Consider the following 21,129-nt stretch of genomic DNA (forward strand, 5'->3'; position numbering starts at 1 on the left):
AGGGAGCGTAGGGGGCGGGGGTTAGAGCCAAAAGCAATCCCAAAAACCGAACTGAACCAATCCACATCCACATAGATACACACACACACAGATACTACCTTTTGTTTGAAGTTTGTCTTCGAATGGAAAACTTTTGTGAAAATTAATTACGAATTCGTGAGGTCAATCGTTTTTCGGTGATAATCGAGTGGGTGCCAAGCTCGCTGGCAGGAGTGAGGTGGGGCAGGGACAGGTTGTTTACAGCAGGGGGTTGGTTGGTTTTCCCCTGACCCTCCTCCGCCTCCTGTCCAGGGTGTCGTGCTGAGTGCGAGCGTCCAAGTGCATTTGGAACCACTTGGGTATGGGGCGTCATTGATTTTGACAGGATTTTCGTTCTTTAAAGACCCTCTACGTGGCGTTTGGATAACTATGATTGAAACCGGGTTCTATACTCTCTATACTCATTATTATCCTCTTAAAGTTAGTAAATATGTTGGTTCTCCAAGTGCATATCCCTCTTTGTTGCTCTTATAATTTGGTAATTTGCAGTTTTGTCGTCGTCAGCATTGTCGTGCCAAAGATTTTATAATTTTGCTCACATTTTCGGAAGTTGCTCCCAGTGCTGCTGCTGCTGGTTGATGTTGCTGTTGTGGCAACAACCTCCGTTGATGCTGCTGCTGTTGCATTTTGCATAATTTTCCATTTGGCTGTGGCCCGGGTTGTTGCGTGTCTGCCTCGGCAAGTCGTGAGGCGTAATTAAAGAGTTTATTTTATGATTTGCGGTTCGTTGATGCTGCTGCTGTTGCTCCTTGCTTGGATAAAAGTTGCTTGGGTGGCCCAAAAGTCGAAGTTGATTTTCCAGATGAGCGTCTTTTTTCCCAAAGGTGCCTCGCAGCTAGTCGAGCATGGCTGGCATGCAGTAAAAGCAGAAGCCAGAGTTCCAACTACATCTCCAGCTCCAGCTCCAGCCCAGAGAGCCTTTGACGTTGTCATCGCACTTGTCAGCAGCACGACATTGTCCCCCGATGTCCCTCAGACCTCGATTTTCGTTTTCGTGTCCTTTGGAAGGCTCTGGAGGGCCCGGAGCTATTCGATGATTCTGCGTCGTCGTCGTCGTCTTGTTTGCTTTGGCATATTGGGGAGACATCCTCGACAGGCACTAATTTTAACTAAATAACTTTGATGAGTTGGCTTTCGGGACGCAAGGCTTGAACCTTTCTGCCACAGCTTAACCTTTGTTTAACCTTTCTTAAGCTGCACTCAGTTTTTTCCCTGTCGCTGAGGCCAATCTAGCATATTTGTTTAGGCAAGGATTGTGTTTGTATATTTAATATATTCAACGCACATATGGCGTCAACTCGAAATCCGAAAACCCCAGTCGAAATGCTTTAATTAAATGAAATCTCATGGTTTTTGTGGAAGGGGGGCCACAGGACATTGGCCGCTGGTCCTGGCTCTGGTCCAGGTCCTGGAACACACACGTTTTACAGTTGCACGCACAACTATGCGAGATGCTGGTGGTCGAATGGCCCGTAAATGGGGTCGGGTCGGGGGCTGGGGCACGAATCCGAGGGTTGTCAGAGGTCTGGCATTCAAAAATTGAAAAACCAAAATTTAAGCTGGGCCAGCTTTTTGAATTTATGACCAAATGGCACACACATACATACACCCATATAGTCCTGTGGAATACGCATGGGAATGCATGTAAAAACTGTAAAGGATCAGCCATGCTTAGGAGCCGGATGCGTGGCGGGGTAGTTGCCCTGCCATTTTTTCAGGGGTGGCAGATGCGTAACACGTAATGGCATGAGAACCGGGCATATATTATACAAGCTGGAACATCTTCCATTTAAGCACACATATGCACGGAAAATGTATTTGATTAAAAGTTGATAAATTACCTCGAATACATTAGTTGGCACGAACTTAGAATTTCATGTCATGATTCAGGGATAGACCTTTGTGGAAGACTATAACCTGGATTATAGTCTGCTTGAGGTATTTAAAGACCACCAGAGTTAAGCCTAACCCATGACATATTTCAACATAATCATTTGCAAATAGGTTTGGAATTAAGTGACAACAAACCTTTGTCCCAAACTGAATGGCAGATGCAAAGGCATCTCTTGCTCATTTCCTGAGGATTCCGAAAGATCATTTTCCTAAACACTTTCAAATTACTTTGTTCCTCCTCCGGAAAATCCCCTTTGATTGCTGCAACATGTAGAATGGACGTTCGGTCGGTTACTTTTGCGGGAATTTCGCATTGGTTCAATAAAGGCACAAGCTCTGAGGCTTAATCCCAAAACCGAAATCGGTTGCAGGAGGGACAGGATATACCCTCTCAACCTCGTCTTGGTCTCGGCATAATGTGACACGTTTCGGGGTTGTTTTCTAATCCCAAAACGAAGCAAAGGGAGGGATTGGATAGTGCCACAACCTGACACTCTAGTGTCGGAGTTGTGAAATCAGGCAGCAAAAATTGCTCGGCTTACCTGAGAAACGGAGAACCCAGAGCCCAGAGCCAGCTCATCATATGTCCCTCGACCGAAGGACGATTCGGGGCACAAAGGTAGGTGGCAGCTGTGTAAGATGGACACACAAAAAGACAATTATTCATGTATGGTCGCTGGACAGAGTCTCCACTCTGAATGGAAGCATTCACTATGCATTATGTAAAACATTTTCACAGGCGACAAACATTTGCATGATTAACCATAATTGAAAATGTGAAAGAGACGGAAGCTATTGGACCTCGACACCGACATCGACATCGACATGGACAGGTAGTAAGTCCAATCAGTAGCGCTCCATTCAACTCAATTTATCTACGCATGCCAGGCATCCAGGCCTTCGGATTTCTCTGAGTCATTTCGTTTCAGCTCGGTTAGTTCAGTTCAGCTAACTCGAGTTGAGTTTCCCAGCTCCCAGCCCCCTCCCAGCTGGCTTCTTTGGCTTCTGGCTGAAGAGAGCTGAAGCCTGGCTGAAGAGAGATTTTCCAATCCGACTTTTCAGAGCGGCTCTTTGTCTCCTTCATCGTGTCGTGGCGTTGACTGCACTTTTCCCCTTTTTTGTGGCACGCCCTTTTGGCCGCCTCTGTGGAATGTGAAGATGGTCTTGTTCTCCCTCCTAGACTGGATTTGAAACTATTAGAAAGTTGAGAGCTTTCCATTAAACTAATTCTAAAAAATTTCGTAAAATTAAAGTTCATTTTTCCGACACCTTTTCAAAGTTTAGTTCCAAATATTCTAACCAATCGGTAATAACAACTCATTATGCAATGTATTATTTAGAAGGAAAAGGGTTTCCATTTGGACTTTTGACACACCACCATCGAACGGAATTTGGTTGCATGAGGCAGACACTTGGACTTTCCATGACCGTAACTGTAATTTAAAACTCATTCATAATTGAATCTCTTAGTATGTTGTGCTGGAGAACGCTTCCTGCTCATTAATGTTGCAAGAAGGAGAGGCCGAAGCTACACTGAGGCAAAGGTAATCAGTCAAGTGCAACTTTTACCCAGTTTTCCCCGGGATTTTCCCCCCCACTCCAACCATACCAACTTCATTTTTCTACCGACTTTTGTTCTTTGGGGGCTAATGGGAGGTTTCCGGTTTAGAGGGTTTTGTTGCTTTAATTAGTTGATCGCACGTGATACGGGCTCCTCTCGACTTCTGTATCTGTGCCGGCACCTAGGTACTTCAATACCTGAATAGTTGAGTAGCCGAGTACCTGAGTATCTGTATCTGAACCTGACTATCTGAACCATCACTGGCTATCTGGCTCGCCGTGGTTATATTAGCACTTGTCCGGCTTTAAATTGCTTGTAAAGATTATCTATGGAAAACTCACACTCAATTTGCGCGTCTACTCTGGCATGCAGATACTCTCCGTCCTATATGAGGAACAATCTGTGCAAAATCTTAAGTAGCTTACAATGAGGGGCGTAGTTGGCTGCTTTTGGCTCTTACCCCGAAGACAATGCACTGGATGTGGAGTGTGTATGGTGGGGATGGCTGGGATAGCTGACCATATTCAGACATTCTCGGATCCTTGTAAGCCAAAAGGATACATAAATTGCAGCCCAGACAGAAATGGCTCGGCAAATGCACAGCTGTTGCCAGCAAATCTACAAGCAATTCGAGTTTCCATTGAAATAACAATAATGTCCAGCCCCGCATATACACACTCACACATTTCCAGCAGTTGTTGCTTCCGGCTAATGTCCTTGTCACTCCTTGTTTTTGGTGCTGTTGCCAGGGACTCGTGCAGTGGTTTTTGTTGCTGTGTGTGGCTCGTTGTTTGTAATTTGATGCGCGCTTTTAGTTAATTGTGGCATCAGGACATGAACATTTTGGCCTATGGACAATAACTAAGCCGCTCTTCCAGCTATGCCCACCGCTATGTGGTACAGTGTGGAAAAAGTTGGGGTATTATGTCCAACCAATAGAACAATAAACTAGAAGGGAACTAAAGTATGTTGCCACTTGAAACCGTTCAAAATGTTTGACTTTATTGGTAAAGGTACAGGACTGTATATTCCTGTTCTAGAAGGTCCTGCAAAGTGACATTTGCCGCAGTTGTTGCTCCTTGTAGTCTTGGTTGGGCCATGACTTAAACCTCTCTCTCTCCGACCCTGCCACTTGCACTTCTTGGCATATTTTAGTTAATTAATTTTGTGGTCAAGTGAGGGAAAATCGGTACGGATACAAGGACTTTGAATGGCAAGTGATTTGAAGCTGTCTGTCCAGACGGTGTCTTCTCCTGGTTTTAATTGCATTCGCTTCGTTCATGAATGCCTCAAAAGGTGAAAGGAAGCCTATTAGACAGTGCTCTGTGTGCTGCTGGAATGTTTCTTGAATTTAAAACCAAAGCATTTCGCATTATTGCTCACAAATTCACACAAATCCAATGGCATATAATTGAAAATTGCGGTTGCCTTGTCTTGTCTGACAGAGCTGCCGTCTTAATGACTGAGAATATAATTCATCTCTTGGTTATTATCAATTATCGAGCAGATGCCCACTAAAGTCCTGTCTTTGGACCATAAAGGTAAAATAATAAGAGCTAGAGCCATGGCCAAATGCAAATCAAATTAATTGGTGAAATACAAGAAAGCATTCTGATGGCTTGTTTTTAATATGGAACATGGACTTGTTGAGGAAAAATCCCAAAATGGCCTTGCCCAAATAAGGCACTTCAACTGCCGAAATCCACTCCGATTTCCCCATTAACCCGTGCAGCCTCTCATTACTTATTGAAGCACTTTCCAAAAGTTACAAATTTACAATATTTTTTCGTCGTAATTATGCTCGGCATATGCGCGTATTTCAACAAGTTTGGCCATCTGAATAGCAACCCTCGAAATGGGGGTAAAAATTGTATCAAAAGGGGAGTTTTGGAAACCAGTACTCGAATCACTTTCCATCCATCTCAACACTCAACAAAAAGAATCGGGAACTCACTTGGCCACTTCGGACATCGTCCAAACACATTAGTCATCTTTGGCTAAACGCTATTTGAGTTTCGCATTACTCAGATCTCGGGTTCCGACTTTTATTGCCGATGCTGATGCCGGGACTATACTGAACTCCTTTCTTTTATTGGGTTTCTCGAGTGGGAAGAAGAGGTCCACTGATTAGCGTTTTGCATGCGAAATGCATAAATCACTAGAGGAATTGAAAAAGCAAAAAAAAAAAAAGAAAACGAGGGTTATAGCGGCGGCTGCAATTGCCATTTGGTCTGCGGCGACGTCGTTGACATTTTTATTGCCTGAGAAAATAGAATTTTTTATTTACCCTTCTCTCTGGGTGTGATGGGTGCATTTTTTCATGCCATATACCATCCATGAGCAGACTTGGCTGCATAAATTTGGTTTTTATCGCAACTAAATGGCCGCAAATGCTTGGCGGTTGATACGTCAGCGGGCTAAATAAAATAAATCTTCAATAAATAATACAACAAAATCTGGAGTATGGAGCAAAGTAATCCTGGCCGAGTCATAAAAAGGCGAATATGCAGGGCATGAATCATGGTATATAATAAAATTAACTGATGGTTAAGACCGCATTAAATCTCGATTGCCAAGACTAATGTGGATTGCCTCGGGAATGGCTAAATCCTGAAAAAGTAATAATAACTACTAATAGTTAAAAAAAAGAAGAATAAAGGCTTCCCTCCTAAACGTCAATTACTTGGGCAATAATCTCAATATTTAATAGATGCGCCCGCCTCCCAAAGGATACGACCTTTTCCGTTTTAATCACTTTTGGACTTTGCTGCTCCAATGTCTGCCACTAATATGCAACATAAAGCAGTAACTTAATTTACTGCTGGGAAAAAAGAAGGAAACTACTGCGAACGGGAAAAGCTAAGCCCAGGGCTAAAAGTGTAATGAGGAAAAGTCTTTTACTAATTGAGGCCAAAGCAGCAGCTGAGACGGGAGTGGGAGTGGCAGCACAAATTATGAGCACGAAAAGAAAATAATAATTTTATTTTACATTTTTTTTTTTCGGTTCTTTTCTACTGGTGCTGGCTGCTGTTGCAGGCCTGACTTTTGCTCCTGCTGCTGCTGTTTGTTCCTTAATAGCCGTCAAGATTCTCGGAAAGAAATAAAGCAAACGGCGCAAGGCACACAAGGCCCTGAAAAAAAACGCCAAGACGACGGAACCCTTTCTCAGGCTCCCCGAAATGTGCGCAAGCGTTGAGCTGTGAAAAGGCACAACAGCAACACCGTAGCTCAGCAACAGTGCAACAGTGCAGCATCAGCAACAGCAGAAGCAGCAGCAGCAACATCAACAATAAGTGGCAGCAACAGCGGCGCAAGGCAGCCAAGTGAAGTGGCGTGTGGCGTCATCAGGTTGCAGATGCTGCTTGGTTGCAGGAAAAAATGCGTTCTACTTAATGTTGCATGCATTTATAGCAAGTATTTCCCATGCCCCACGCCTTGGCCTGCCCACAATTGCTAATGATGCAGGAGCAGCAGCCGCTGAAGGAGCAATCCAAGGAGTTGCACTGGAAAAAATAAGGCAGCAGAAATGGGGGAATAAAAATATTAAAATAGATCCCTTCTTCTGATTTTTAGTTCTAGTTCCTTATACTTTTTGTACTTTTTTGTGCAATGTATCTCACAGATTCCAGTCCTTTCCCAGCTGCTGGCAGCACAACTTAGTTGGCGCTCTTGTCATTAAGCTGCGCAGCTTTTACTGTTCTTGCCCGCTGGCTCTGCTCAGCTTGGCTTACTGCTTTTCGATTTAACTGCTGATAGCTTTTGAAGTTAGAGTAAGTTACGTAGTGCACTTGGCGCACACTTATCTATCATTATCATCAGTAACTCTCTCTCACACACACCAACACACACGTACGTCGTGGCAGCTTTTCTATTACGCTGCATGCTGCACTTATCGTCGTCATCGCAGCAGCACCAGCAGTGGCAGCAGCAGCAACTGCAACAGAAGCAGCATTCTGCACAGCAGCAACAGAAACAGCATCGGCTTTGGTTGGGTTTCAAGTGCTGCAAGACGATTATGATGATGATGCAAGATGATCATCATGACAATGATGCAGCAGCAGCTGGGTCAGAGGAAGAGGAAGAGGAAGCAACGTCCACTCTAATCACTATATACATCGGTTTGATGGCATTAGTCGGAATGCATCTCTGCTGGGAGCTGCCACTGGATATATCCCCCCGCTATCTATGGTGGATGCATGCCACTTGCCACTCGAGCTGCTGCCATCTCGGCTTTTAGCTCTCAGCCCTCTCGGTTGATGACGTTTGGCAGCTGCATCTTCTCCTCCACCAAGGGCACTGTCTCTTGATCTTAAAGATCACATAAGCTTGGACACAGTTTAGGCCCTAAACTTTAGGGAATTATTCCTACGAATTAAAGAATATAATATTAACAATTAAATAAACTAAACAAGATTGTTTATGATTATTATATTTAATTTAAGATTAATAAGCCCATAATGTTATTACAGGCGAGGAGATACAATCCTCTTTCTCTTTCCCTAAGAATCTGTAGCTGAGCATCTGCGAGATGCAGTATCTTTTTCTCGCGCTCCGGCCTGCGGCCTAATTTCGTATAATTTTTTTCTTTCTGCGTTATGAATTTGCTGGAAAATTGCAATTTTATGTGCAATTTCTTGCGGCCCTCCCTCGACTACGCCCCGCTGCTTGGTTGCGGCCCCTCCGGCTTACATTTATTAGAATAATTTAATTGCTTATTAAATCATCTTTGGCTCATGACTCCTTTTTTGTTCTCGTTCTCTTTGTAGGTGAGTCCCGTCTCCACTTTGATCTACTGCGGGGCATACGGTGGACTAATTAGTTTAGCTCCAACCTGCCGCAGCATCGGAGGCCGCATCTGTGTTGCAACTTTATTAACCGCTCGAGGTTTCAATCTGCGGCTGTCAAATTAAATGAAATTTACACTTTACCGTTAAATTGGCAGGTACGTTAGAAAATTGCCCGGCCAGGTCCATAAATTTTTCACTGCAGCCTTTTGTGTACATTTTAAAGTTGATGCGGGCAACGAACGAGAGCCAGAGCCCAGCCCAGGCAGCCCAGTCAGCCCCCGGTGGCAGCATCCGATTTTGACACAATTTTGCAGTTGAGCGGCATAAAAAATAAATATAGTTATAGGGTGGGGGGTGGTGCTAGAGGTATGCTATGTATTATGCATTTTTGCATTTCACCGGCTACGAATGGCGGCCATCATCATCGTCATCCCTTCTCTGAAAATGCTGCTGCAGCATGCCTCAATGCACTTTGCACTGAAATAGAGAATTCCACTATTTGGTTCCTATTGCTGTTGTTACCCCTTTCATGCAACTGGTTTTGTATGCATCGAATGGCAGTGGTAGTAATAAAAAAATAAAAAATAATGCTTACAGCAAATATAAACATGCAAAAAAGTTGAACAAACTTTGGTTGGCTGGATGGCTGCTGTGCTCTCTCTTGGTTTCAGTCTCTGGTTTTTTTTCCAGCCTTCAGGGCTAAAAGGAGTACAACAAATAGCGCAAACGGAACGATTTTTGTTGCACCACAAAAAGGCGCAACAACATAGAGCTATAGAGCGTTGAAAGTCGCGTGGGATTAGTCGTTTTGGGGGATACACTTTCACTTCCAGGAACTGTAAAAGTTTAATTTAGATTTTAGTGCCAGTGTCAGGGGGGAAAAGGCATCCATCCACATGGGGAGATTTTTGGAATCAGAGAAGCTTAAAGTCTAGTTTGTTTTACAATTTTGTGATAATTACGAAATAATCCAGTCATAAATATTTTGAAACGATAGCTTTATCAATTAACTTTTGAATATTTAAAGAAAAATAAATATATGTGAAAATACTTTCTAATCTATTTCGATTTTGTAATCCAATCAATACACGATTATTGTATAAATTAAATTTTTTCCATCACAAATGGTATTAAAGTGTTGTGTTTTGAGAGGCAGAGAATATATACTTTTGGAAAAGTATTATACCCTCGCTTGTGAGAGATCTCACTGCCAGTACTAGGAAGGGAAATGAAAACAAAGTGTAGGAAGCATGAAATGGAAACTGCAGCAGCCCAAATATGAATCAAACCAAGGCCTGGGCACGACCCAAAACCAAATGGGCCAGAAGACCAAAGAAGCAAGAGGCTCAGCCCCCCCTGGCATCCTCGGCTTTTGGCCAACTGGTTCAGAGATGTCTGTCGGCTATTGCATTGTCTTGTGGCTTTGGTTGCAGTTGCACTTGGCGCTGCTTTTTCGTTTATTTATTTTCTTTTCCTGTATTTGGGGTTTTCAGTTTTCTTTTTTTTTTTGTTTTTGCCGGCTGCCTTTGACCAGGCCGGTCCAAGGCGTGTTCACAGCGTGTTCCGTATGTTTTTGGCCATGTTTCGGTTTCGTTCGTTGCAATGCATTAAAAAAGCATTTCTGCAGCACCGCATTGTTGTTGTACACTAGTTGTTACACCGTTTTTACACATGTCCGGCTGACCCAATTCCCCAGCGTTCTTTGTCGTTTTTTCGACCCTGCCCCCCCATTTGAATATTATGGTTTGGAATTCAAATTTAAATTTTATTCTGGAAAGGCAATCCAGCCTCCAACCAATTAGCATTGCCCCTCGCAGAGTACGATCCAATCAAAAATGCTATTTGGCCGCAAGAGTCCTAAATCAACACAAGCCCATAACCCAAATACCCCGCAGAAGGCACCCAAGTGTTGACAGCAATATTGAAATGTTGGTTCAAACTAAAGTATTTGTGCAAATATTGTTTGGATCAAATTTGATTTCTCTCGGCCCGATGCTAATTTTCATCCAGCTAAAATCGTTAGATAAATATTTCCAACAATGCCAATTGTTGTCGACGCTAAACATTTTCCGGGAAAAGTGCAGTCCCCTGGCCGGGACGGGGAAAACAACCACCACCGATCCTGTAAGCGCCGAAAATGGAAACATGTTTTCATTAGGCGAAATTATTAGACGCCGAACCAACCCCGAAAGTGTGATTTGATTTTCAATATTGTTCTGGGGGGCACAGGACTCTCTTCCATCTGTCCGGTCATCAATACTTGTCGCACAAATCCTTTTACCACCCGAAGGAAGTTCATTTATTTTATGTTTAACAGCATTTAGGGATTGGGATTTTCCATGCATTGTCTTATTTGCCAGCACACCCCAAACACCCGAAAGAGCAGGGGTTGCTAAATAATTTATTTCTTTTATTTTCGGCTGCCGTTAATGCCATTCAAGTGGTGCCAAGTCCTTTTTAGGCCTTTTGATTTGCTCCTGGATTAATTTGACCCTGAGCCCGAGCCAGAGCCAGAGTTTCGCGCTCTTGTTGGATGTTTAATTTATTTGGGTCCTTTGTCTGGTGGACTGACCGCGAAAACTTTGGCCTTCAAAAAATCTTCCCCAGAAAAAGTGAAAAAAACGAGTCTGCCAAAAAGCAATTTCTATTCACAGGCAACGACACAAAGTCAATTTACAGGACACGAGCCCAGAAGGGAAAAAATCCCACAAACAAAAAAACCCACAAAAAGCGAAAGCCAGGCCGAAAGTCGGGCTGCCAATTAATCCGTAACGAATCCTTTTGCCAACAGCGAGTCCTGCTCGCAAGAACAGGAAAGGATCTACGCTCCACTGCATTTTTGATGGACGTATCCGAGCGTAGCATATTGATGGCAAGTTTTGCGCATTTTACGGATATTGCACAATTTTCTTTTTTTATTTGGCTTCGACCCCCAAAATGAAGAAATTTGAAAAAGAAAAAATGATTAATTATACAGGCAGAACAAGGGGCGTGATTGAGGCAAGAGCTGTGCGAGTACTTTTAATTGGCTTTTGAGTCATCGACTAATAAAGATTAATTGTTTTTTAAGAGCAAAAATGTTGACAATGCTGCCCAACGGGGAAGAGGAGGAAAGTGTAAGGGGAGGAGGGGTGGTCGGGTCAGGTCAGCAAAGGACACTCGGATATGCGTCTGCGTCCAGGACATGGCCGTTTATCTATGTCAGCACAGAGGTACGCACTCAATTGGAAGATTAAATGCAAGCCAACAGTCTGTTTGGGGTCTGGTCTCGGGGTGATCCTCTCGAGGACAGTGCGTTCCGGGACTATAAGGTGGCCTGACTAAAACAAATGTTTATAAAAGCGATTGCTGCAACTGCTTTGGATTATTGTATGTTTTGAAACGCACTGTATCCCCGCCATTCTCCGTTTGTGGCACTTGCCAATGTCGCACTTTTTTCTGCCGTTTTCCTCCAGACAATGTGTTATTGTGTTTTGGGGCCCGGGCTGCACATGCACGGTGGTGGTGGTGGCTACTGTCGACCCAGGACCTTCCTCCACTGGCAGGTCGACGATTCAAATGGGCCGCCTGATGTGGCTGTTGCTGCTCCGGTCCTCTGCGGTGCCTCATCCATTTTTGCGTATGAATTGCAAAACGCCGCACATATTTCACGTTATTGTTTGGCCGGGTCGCTGTCTGTTGCCGTTGCCGATGCCATTGCCGTATGGGTGAAGCAGGTAACCCTTGGAATGGACGACGCTCCGCCCTCCCCCGAACGCTGAATGGCATTCCAAGTCGTGCCACACATTTGATATATGTTTTGGTGTCGAGCATGAGTTAACTGTGTCACAGGCATCGTAAATTTGCGCCAAGGGTACCCGGTACGAGTCCAAGCCGGAGCCGGAGCCCGGAGCACATTGAAATTGCTAGAAATAATCGTAAAATGATGAAGTCATGAAGTCGTCGGCAATATGAACTCCAAAATAAATGATTTGTGTGCGCGCCTGAGTTGCAGTAAATTATCATACATCTTTTCGGATGAGTTTTGACCGCGGAAGCGAGTAAATTAGTTGAGAAGTAATTAGGCGGCTGCAATTGCACTTTCAAGTGGCTGAAGACAATGCAACTGTCAAACGGCAGGATACATCAAGGAACATACATACGTATATGCGACCTGCCCGTCATGAAAAATGATACACAAACCTCGCATTCGGTTTAGGGGCAGCTGATGCCTTCTGTCTTCGGTTTTGTGCCTTTGGGCCAAGGGGCCCTTTTGTTTTATGTCGCCGCAGGGCTTTGTTCTGTCCCTCTTCCTCACTCTGCCGCCCGGGAGTATAATTTCGTTTAATATTGTTCATTTTAGTTGTGTAATTGTGCGACGTTGTCAAATGACAAACTCCCCCAGCTCCTCGGGAAGAAGACTCTGCTTCCTTTGCTTCACTTTCCTTTTTCAATTTTTCATTTCAACTGAATTCCTCCTCCTCCTTTGCTCCTTTTCGTCGTTTTTGTATTGTTCTTGTGCCACAGATCAGTTTACAGGCCAAAAGGAGCAACCTGGCCGAGGGTCGCATAGGTATGTACACACAAATGGAGTGCCCTCCTCGTACCTGCCTCGGATCTTAAAGGCCAGCGCCACATTTTGACATGACATTCTCGGGGCTTTATCTGATCAGTGGCATGGAAAATTTCGTGGTGTCCAAGGGATCTTCTCAAAAAATTCGTATGTCGTATCGTAATTTTCATTAATGGTCTCTGTCTCTGGTCCGTCTGGCGACTGTTTGGGTTATTTCGGCATCTGTCTGGCTAGGCTAATAAAAATGATGAAAATTCAATCTACATTGTCTTCTCCACGCTGTGAAATATGAGCCACTTGCTGGTTCTGAAGTAATGTGCTGTGACACTGATTTGGATACGTCTTGACGAGATTTGTTTTGAAAAGATGTGACAGGACTGAAGTGGGTTCAGAGCCTTGAAATGGTCAGCAGAGATCAAAGGCATATCTAAATAAAATGTTAGTCAACATTTAGTGCGTATTAGTTTAATAATTTGATTAATTATCCATACATTGGCCCGCATTTCAAGGGGCTTAGTTAAACATGGTAGGAGCTTCAAGCTTAAAGGTTCGTTAAAACAAAACGAATTGGGCTCACAGACTCACAGACTTTGAAAGTGGCCTAAACATTACAAATTGCCGCGATCATGATGATCGATATACCTTTTGTGGCCAAGGCCAATTGGAGAGCGACCACCCTTTGTTATCATAGTCACGCCTATCGGGGCCTGTGTTTTCAATTGTATCTGCCAGATTGTTAACCCCTCGGATGCCGGATGGCGAAGCTTTTTAGCCGCCAATCTCCCGTGGCGAGTGCGTGAGGCGATCGCAACAAGGCACTTGGAAGTCATTAATCAAGGCCCACTTAAAGACATTTAAACGCTTACGAATTGTAACGAGATGGAGAGGAGAGCCCACGATTTACAAACGATAACGATTTATTTTTTGTGTGTTTTTATTTCTCGCTTTATTATTATTATTATTGATACAATGCCGTTTGTGTTAACCGTTGCCATAAATTCACTTCGAAGCGACGACGACGCATGCGCCGCAGATACAAAGGCTTTCGATGAAATCTCAATAAGAGATGGAAGCTGGGAGAGAAACAAAAAGATATCCCCGGCCGGGCAAATCGGAATGTAAATTTTGTCGCTTCCCGGGAATTGATTTATATCTGCAGCAAGTCTGTTGGCGGCAGGGACTGCCTTGGGCTGGATTGGATTGGATTGGATTGGCGTACTTCACTCTACTTTATTATTCATTGGAAGCACACACAAGTCGGATGGATGGTGGAGAAGTAAAATTAACCAGAAAACTCAAAGCCCCGACAATGGTCATAAAACTAAACCGATGGCAGAATCAGAGACATAGCTTTAGCTTTGAATTTCAATTAATTTCTCTGACTGATGGACTGATGGCCTGGTAGACTGATGGTCGGTGCTCTGCCCCGAGGGAGGAAGGCCCTCGTAAATGTGGGCATTTTTATTTTTATGGGTTAATTGCCATTGTACAGCTCTCGGTTCAATCAAAGCTAAATGGCAAAAGAGAAAAGACACGAAACTGATTTTAGTTTTGGGGTTAAAACACTAATGGGGCAGGAACTGGCAGAGGAACTGCGACAAATACTGAATTGGAAATTAATCAATGAAATTGAAAGCCAAATTATTATTTATGGCCCGAGAAGCCCCAATTAATGCCATCAGATTTAAATATGAAATATTATGTCGATTTGGTTTTTTTTTATCAAAGCTGCAAGAGCTCCTGGAACAAAATTAAAAATGTGTTAATGCGAGGGTCGACCAGGCAGAAAACAAAAATTAAAGGAAATAATGTAATTATTTTATCACGCCCCCATTCATTTGTATTAAATGGCAAAAGGATAATAACAATTAGGCCCGCGGCTAAAAGTAACATTAAAGTTCAGTGCTCCGAACACGATTCTCTGAAAATACATAAATATGATGCCTGCGACCTGGAACTTGCAACCTGGGACCTGAATCGATGTTTACAATAAAACTTAAAGTCTCCCGTTCGGGCAGCCGCGCACACATCAAAATAATAATCATTGTAATTATAGTTGAAGCCATAGTAATAATCATAAAATTGTGCAAAATATTCAGACCAGTGGACGAGTAAATTGCCTTGCCAACTTTTGACCGCTCCGCTCCGCTCCGCTCCGTTCCGCTCCCCTTTCGCCAAAGGACTGCCTTCCTGCCTCTCCATCCTGCCTGTCTGCTGTACACAAATTACGGCTGCATTTAAGTAATTGTTGCAACTGATGACAACGTTGCGGCTGTCTCTGCTGTTGCATGCGCCCCCCCAACTGTCTATCTCTGTCACTTTCGTTGCAAAGCAAAAAAAAAAAAATTAAAATGGCATAGAGGGAAGCCCAGGGACAAGCGGAATTCATAAACTGCAGCGACGACAAATTGATAGGCAAAGAGCGCAAAAAAGGAGCAGGGCCTGCCAGTGCACGGCGTATAAAATTTTATGAAACGCCATAAAAATATTTATAAAATTGTCACCGAGCTTCGTGTTTACGAGCGTTTAAAAAATAATATTTTCAATAATGCGAAAATTATACATTAATAAAACAGTGGCAACATACAGAACTGATGGTGAAAACGGAAATTACAAGATCATTGAGATAAGGAGCGTATGCGGATGGATATTGTGCTAAAAGTACAATAAATCCTATAGGTTATTTGTAAAGGTTTCAGATAGGCAGGAACATTTACAAATCGTTTAAGGTACTCCTCCCAAGAATCGGATGATTTTTGGTAGAGATATAGCCTTCGATCTGGGCCATACTGTGCCTCCATGCATTTTCCTCATTTTGAAGGGTATGCCCCAGAAAATTTGACATAAAATCTAAAAAATATTTTGTTGTGGGATTTTGACGCAGATTTGTGGAGAATCGCTCTACAAATCGTTTAAGGTACTCCTCTCAGATATATAGCCTTTGCTCTAGGCCATACATACTATAAAGGTTGTTCCCAGCGGTCGTACACAAAGAACGTGAAGGAACCGCATCGGAACTATTGGAAGAAAACAAGTGAATTGAAACTATAATGAGTTTAATTTCGATTCAAACTGCTATCTAACCTAACCATTCAGTATTTTAGAGGAAACCTTGTTGGTTCATTGATTTTCGGCAGCTTTTGACAGTCGAGTGCATTCTCGAAACTCATTTCAGAGGGTTGCAGATACATTGCGAACATATGTATCTACTGCAGTTACAGCATCGCGTGAGTGTTGCACGTGTCAATAGCACCGCCTTACAATACAGCTACAATGGCACAGTGGGGGGCAAAGGAGCAGCAAAATCCGGAAAATATTTCACACTTTGCTGCTGACCCGAAGCAATTCCGGGCACTGGGAAAAATATTTTGCAGTTGAATAAAAGATTAAGGTTTAATATATTTATTATCAAATATTGTTAAGTATTTAATAATTTAGTCAGAGTGTCTTAGAGAATTATTTTCATTAGAATATTCCTATCTGCATACCATTGTTGGTACTTTTCCTCAGTGTCCTCACCGCCTGCACGCAATTCGAAATTGACTAATCCAAAAAGCATTTCTGACACTTGCTCGCTGGATGCGCCAGCCACCTTCCCTTCTGCCTGCCATGCCTCTCGGAGTCGCCTCCATTACTAATGACTTGGCACTTTTCGCAGGACAGCAGCAGAAGCTGGGTAACAGCAGCCAACCTGTGCCACGCCCTTGGCTGTCAGGCATTTGTCATATTTCTGTCAAATAAGCGCTTTTAATATTGATAGCTGCCGCTAAAGCCGATGCTGAAGCTGAAGCTGATGCTGCCGCCTGCCGCATGCGACTGTCAACAGGATGTTTGCTTCAGCGCGTTGCCTTCAGCTCCAGATTCGACATTCCAGATCCGTGATTCCTGAGTCCTTAGTGCTCAGTCCTCATTCCAGAGACCACCAGCTCATTGCAGCTCTCCGGCGCAATCAGGCGTTTTATGTGAGCAGCTTAATGTGAATTTATTGCATTTCAGCCCGCCATCCACTTCCACATCGCCATCACCATCGCTTCACCCGCTTCCTTACATAATGAGTCTCCATTTATTTCCTTTTCATCTTCTCACATTTTATTTTTGTACATTTCCTTTTTTCCTCGCTTACCCTCTTGAACCGAAATCAATAAGTATGCAAACGTCTCTCGCTGAGAGACTGCCAAATTTTGATTATGGGGGTTAACGATTCAACATTTTGAAGGGGTCAGCATAATGATCATGATGAGGATTTATAGGCGGCTGTTTGACTTAACTGTAGCGCCATTTGTTTGCATAACAAATTATAGAAGGCAGTCAAGCCAAAACTAACCAAAAACCAAAATAATATGGAACATTAAAAACATTAACTTGCGACTCAAAAGTCGGCTTTCAGGCTGGCAGCACACAGCTTGCTAAAGCCACCTGTGCGGCGTTCCCTCCCAATCTTTTGACCACCCGCTGACTCCAAATATGAAAAACAAAAAAATTGCAAAAAAAAAATATAAAAATAAAAACAAAAAATGATATAAATTTATTTATACTGCGCCCCAAGCTTGGGCTTCTCCCAGCCTCGTGTGTACTCTTTCCTTTGTTTTTGGCTTCGAAATGCAAAATGCCAAAAGGTCATCAGCTTTTGGTACCCAGCATGAGGCACATATTTCTTCGCTGCGAGAGCAAAATTATTGCAACATTTCTGGTTTGGGAGGGCGCTGGGACTGGGCCTGGCTGGGGCATGGGACTTGGCTTCAAGTGGGGTGAGCGTTCTTAGACGAGTTTTATTATATTCGGTTATGGCCTCCGGTTATGGGTTATAAAACTAGACTAACAACATCAATCAGGGGCTCTGATATGACTTCAATTGAAGGCAATTAAGGGTTTTAGACTGGGGCCATAAAAAGCCACAAGATAGTGCACTTTTTGACGGGGATTTCTCAGAATAAATCCTACAAATGCTATTGAAGATTCCACAACTCTCATCTTGAATTAATTATTTAAAGCCGGAGATGTAGTTTGTTTGCTGAATTCATGTATGGCCTCCTTTTCGAGTCAATTACTGCTTAATTGCTAACCAGACATCACTTCGTACCTGTCCCATTGGATCGTGTCCGAGCAATCAATTCCTTAAAGTTTACACAACAATTGCGGTTTAATTAGAGCCATGCATACTGCATTATAAGTGCCACTGCCAGAGACATGTGAGTGATTTTCCGGTTCTGGTTTTCGGGCCACAAGCGAAGACTCTGGTAGAGACAGTTTTCAATATTTATTGCTGGGTGTGGCTAGTCCACATACACCTGGTATTAAAAAGGGGCTAGCCTTAGTTCGAAATACGTAATTAATTTATTGAATGCTCGCCTTCGGTTTTCGGTGTTCGGGCTGTGTTTGTTTGTGGCCCGGAGGTTGTAAAATTTTAATGTCCACTTCATTATCTCGAATTGAGAATCTAATTACCAAAAGTGACTGCAATAATGCTGTCCCTCGACTTGGCCCTGGTAAGATCCGCTCCCTTTACGGCTCAGTTTGTTTTAGCGACAGTAGCCTGTCACGGGGACATTCCGGGAGTAGCCAATATATCTGAGTTTCGGCGTTCTTGGCTGCAGCTGACGCCACAAAAGTCAACAATTTTTTGGGATCAATTAAAGAGTCGAAGTGAAACCGAAACTCGGCTGCCGACTTGGCCAACTCGCCCGACTTGGCCTGACGGACTGGCCTTTATTATCTTGATGAGCGGCCAAACTATTTTACGAGCTCAACAACAAGTTAATTAGCCGTTGGTATTAATGCCCCAGTGGCGGCATCGCAACGACAGTTGCTTGAAACAAAAATTTTATGTTGTCAAATGGATTTTTTTCTGAACTCTCCCCTCGCTTCCTCCCATAATTAATGAAGACGCCTCGCTTCCCAGTCCTTCATCATCATTGGCCAGGGCCTGGCCATTTATTTGGTCTTCTTTTATTCCGTTTTCTTATAATTTTTATTGCCCATTGACTCCGACGACTATGCAAAAATTGAGTAAATATATACATCTGTATTTGCCCAGCTAATGATTATAATTAGATTGCCCCAAGAAGTGCTGCCGCCGTCTAAATCGATCATAAAGGTGCCCGAAAATAGCTTGGATCTATCTGGGGCGATAAAATAAAGACATTTTTGACTTCTTTCCAACCAAAAGCAGAAAAAAGCGACAGTACTGACAAAAGGTGCGTGAAATACTCATTAATTCAGAGTCCGAGCGGCTGGAAAGCGTGTGAATATTTTATTTATGTCGTTTCCGTTGAGCACCTGCACAAACACAAAAATACCAAAAAATAATGATAAATGAAATCGACGAAAAATTGTCTCGCCTCGCTGTGCAAATAATTTTTAATTAAATGGCAATTGCGCATACGCCGCGTGGTCCCCGGAGCTGAGATGGTAGTTAGATAAATCGTTAGACAGCCAAGTGCCAGCTGACACAGCTGTTGGCGACGTGTTGCAATTGCTGTAGCTGGTTTTTTCTTAAAAATAAATACATTTATAGCTGCATAGAGCTAGAGAGCCAATAAAACGAACAATCCCAATTGTAATTTGCTTGGTCGCCTATTGAGCTGCAATTTGATTTTCCCGGCAACACCTCTCACAATTGTCTTGGGCTAAGGCCAAAAGTCAAACACGACTGCGACTGTGACTGTCGATTAGGCCAAACGCCATCCAACAAATTAAATTAAGAAAACCGAAACAAAAGCTTTCAAGCAAGAATCTTCAGGTATATAAAATGCGTTACGACAACACTCCCATCCCACGCGGCATTCAACAATTTGTTGACTGAAGCCGACAACTGCAACAAGTCCGGGAGGAATTTATGGTATTGTTGTTTTTTGCGGTCGATATTCCGATGATGTTGCGTTAAATTGTTGTTCGTTTAGTTCCTCATGATTCCTGATGGCCTGCGTGGGCGGAAGATAGTCATTCCAAATTAAACAGAAACGAAACCCAAACAAGATATTCAAAAAAGAGGAAAAAAAAAATCGAAAGACCCGGCAAACTTTGACCCAAAGATACAAAAGTCAATGGGTCGGAAGTGAAGGGGTTTATTTGAGGGGCTTGGGGAGTTGCAATAAATTTGATTGATTTATTTGTGAAATTAAAACAAGAAAGGAAGCTAACTTCAGACGGATAATATAACAAATTTATTACAACACCAAATCTAAAAAAAGTCCCAAACTTCAAAGAACACTAAAGTTGGTGTAGAATGTGTAAAACAATAGAAGACAATCAAATTCTGAATAAGCTTTTTATATTTTTACAATTTTGTGACTTTTATTTGAATTTTAAATGCAAGTTTTTTAATATTTTGGTTTAATATGTGATTATTTGTAGCACCAGTTCCGTACCAGTACCAGTACTTCCAGTTCCGGGAAGTTGGTGCGAGATAAGCATTCTTGAAATTTCAGAAGTGGGTGATGAGATGCTTTAAAATATTAGCTCTCTTAAGTTTAATTTTTTGTTCCCTAATTCATTTCTGTTTCTATCTGCATGGGCTACAGATCGTTTGTCGTCTTAAATAAGTAAACGTTTTATAATTTTCAATAACCACATAAAAATGGGTACAGAGTGTAGTTGTTTCCTTAAATTTATGAAGGTTCAGATAATTATGTATTGCATCGGAAATACCGTGAGTGTTAGATAGAAATAAGAAAATAAATAATTCTTTAAAACATACTAATTTTTTTAGATGTTTGTTACCACGTTGATAAGTAAGAATAAAGTTTTTGGACTTATAACCAAATATATTCCTTTTTTGGAACCCAAACCAATGTCTGCAATGTCTATTGTTTGTATTTATGGAATAATTGAAAAAAGTGAAATATGTTTTACTTGTAAGTTGATTTTTACTCGAATATGAATTTCTTTATAAAAAGGTAATTTCCTTTTTTTTATTTTGGACTATACTACCTCGTGTTATTTTTTCGGGCTACTTTTAAAAATGTCGATTGTGATAATACCCTCTGCAAGGGTATAAAAAGGGGAAACATATTGGAAAAATAACAGTCATAAAAACTCATCATCTGCAATAGATTCACAGCTCATTTTCCATCACACAGTTTTGAATCATTTTTCAATGAAATTCCTAATTGATTTCACGCTCTCCACAAAAATCACTTTCCCAGCAATTTGCGATTGATTTCCGCTTAGCTCAGCAAGTAAAAGTTCAATTCATGACATTCGGTCGACAGTTTTATTGGTGAATAATTGGTCATCATTGAACTATTTGTGGGTCGGGTGGTGGGTAGCGCTTTTTCGAGCCATGATTGATCTATTCA

At 42.5% G+C, this 21,129-nt stretch overlaps 1 protein-coding gene across 4 annotated transcripts in view; it reads left to right on the forward strand.

Moving 5' to 3' along the window:
* The window catches only part of SKIP (Shal K[+] channel interacting protein), a 143,424-nt gene that overhangs the window by 13,367 nt on the left and 108,928 nt on the right, over positions 1 to 21,129 (forward strand). The gene's annotated exons all lie outside the window — the stretch shown is intronic.

This window comes from Drosophila bipectinata, chromosome 3R, assembly GCF_030179905.1.
Source record: "Drosophila bipectinata strain 14024-0381.07 chromosome 3R, DbipHiC1v2, whole genome shotgun sequence".
Taxonomy (NCBI): Eukaryota; Metazoa; Arthropoda; class Insecta; order Diptera; family Drosophilidae; genus Drosophila; species Drosophila bipectinata.